Here is a 1,449-nt window from a genome sequence, read left to right as displayed (position 1 = left end):
AATTCCACTTAGGGTTAGGGTTAGGTCACCATGAACTCGTAGAGCAAAATAGACATCGCCAACATAATTGGGGTGCTTGGGTATAGTTAGGAGGCCACTGACCTTTCCAGTTTGCCCTATGTATGTTTCCTGGTAAAATACATGGGAAAATCCCATTTAGGAAAATTCCACTTAGGGTTAGGGTTAGGTCACCATGAACTCGTAGAGCAAAATGGACATCGCCAACATATTCGGAGTACTTGGGTATGGTTAGAAGGGCACTGACCTTTCCAGCCTGCCTTATCTATGTTTCCTGGTAAAATACATGGGAAAATCCCATTTAGGAAAATTCCACTTAGGGTTAGGGTTAGGTCACCATGAACTCATAGAGCAAAATGGACATCGCCAACATACTTGGGGTGCTTGGGTATAGTTAGGAGGCCACTGACCTTTCCAGCCTGCCTTATCTATGTTTCCTGGTAAAATACATGGGAAAATCCCATTTAGGAAAATTCCACTTAGGGTTAGGGTTAGGTCACCATGAACTCGTAGAGCAAAATGGACATTGCCAAAAAACTCGGAGTGCTTGGGTATGGTTAGGGGGCACTGACTTTTCCGCCTGCCCTATGTATGTTTCCTGGTTAAAGACATGGGAAAATCCCATTTAGGAAAATTCCACTTAGGGTTAGGGTTAGGTCACCATGAACCGGTAGAGGAACATGGACATTGCCAACAAACTCGGAGTGCTTGGGTATGATTAGGAGGGCACTGATCTTTCCAGCCTGCCCTATGTATGTTTCCTGGTTAAAGACATGGGAAAATCCCATTTAGGAAAATTCCACTTAGGGTTAGGGTTAGGTCACCATGAACTCGTAGAGCAAAATGGACATCGCCAACATACTTGGGGTGCTTGGGCATAGTTAGGAGGCCACTGACCTTTCCAGCCTGCCTTATCTATGTTTCCTGGTAAAATACATAGGAAAATCCCATTTAGGAAAATTCCACTTAGGGTTAGGGTTAGGTCACCATGAACTCGTAGAGCAAAATGGACATCGCCAACATACTCGGAGTACTTGGGTATGGTTAGAAGGGCACTGACCTTTCCAGCCTGCCTTATCTATGTTTCCTGGTAAAATACATGGGAAAATCCCATTTAGGAAAATTCCACTTAGGGTTAGGGTTAGGTCACCATGAACTCGTAGAGCAAAATGGACATCGCAAACATACTTGGGGTGCTTGGGTATAGTTAGGAGGCCACTGACCTTTCCAGACTGCCTTATCTATGTTTCCTGGTAAAATACATGGGAAAATCCCATTTAGGAAAATTCCACTTAGGGTTAGGGTTAGGTCACCATGAACTCGTAGAGCAAAATGGACATCGCCAACATACTTGGGGTGCTTGGGTATAGTTAGGAGGCCACTGACCTTTCCAGCCTGCCTTATCTATGTTTCCTGGTAAAATACATGGGA

The 1,449-nt window shown here is 44.5% G+C and overlaps 1 protein-coding gene across 1 annotated transcript in view; it reads right to left on the bottom strand.

Moving 5' to 3' along the window:
- The window catches only part of LOC107295825 (coiled-coil domain-containing protein 83-like), a 46,923-nt gene that overhangs the window by 29,268 nt on the left and 16,206 nt on the right, over positions 1 to 1,449 (bottom strand). The window lies entirely within an intron of this gene.

This window comes from Protobothrops mucrosquamatus, unplaced genomic scaffold, assembly GCF_001527695.2.
Source record: "Protobothrops mucrosquamatus isolate PMUCROS unplaced genomic scaffold, P.Mucros_1.0 scaffold_197, whole genome shotgun sequence".
Lineage (NCBI taxonomy): Eukaryota > Metazoa > Chordata > Lepidosauria > Squamata > Viperidae > Protobothrops > Protobothrops mucrosquamatus.
This window is presented reverse-complemented; position numbering and strand designations above follow the sequence as displayed.